The sequence below is a fragment of the Lissotriton helveticus genome, chromosome 2_1 (genome assembly GCF_964261635.1).
Source record: "Lissotriton helveticus chromosome 2_1, aLisHel1.1, whole genome shotgun sequence".
NCBI classification, from domain to species: domain Eukaryota; kingdom Metazoa; phylum Chordata; class Amphibia; order Caudata; family Salamandridae; genus Lissotriton; species Lissotriton helveticus.
Window position 1 is genome coordinate 299413748 of NC_136059.1, and position 595 is coordinate 299414342.

Consider the following 595-nt stretch of genomic DNA (forward strand, 5'->3'; position numbering starts at 1 on the left):
CCAGGGCCCAGGACAGGGGTCCGTCGGTCCCTTGCAGGCCTCCCCTGCTTGTCAAGGTGTAAGCGGGCCCCGGGTCGGAGGGCCCGCCGGCCCCTGGCAGCCTCCATGGCTGTGGCCCGGCTGGGGCCCCGGGCCTCCGGCCCGCCATGCCCCGGGCGCCCGCTCCCTCCTTTGTGGGGGCACGGGGCGACCGGATGGCATCCCTTTCGTGCCCGGCCATCTGGTCGCCCGGATCCCCTCGGCCATCTGGTCTCCCGGATCCCCTCGGCCATCTGGTCTCCAGGATCCCCTCGGCCATCTGGTCTCCCGGATCGCCTCGGCCATCTGGTCGCCCGCAATGCTTTCCAATGGGGGCGACCAGATGGCCGAACTTCCCTGGAAGTCCCGATGAGGTGCCATTTGCCTCCCGGATCCCAGCGAGGGCTCCAGGAGGTCGGGTACTTTCGCGCCTTGGGTCCCCTCTGTCACCTCTAGTGCACGGATTACAAGAAAGGGGGGTAATTTTCCTCCGGATTACTAGGGAGAGGGTCAGTCAGACCTCCGTGTGGTCTGGCGATTCTGAATCAGGGGAAGGCAGGACCCGGGCCCTCCCGCC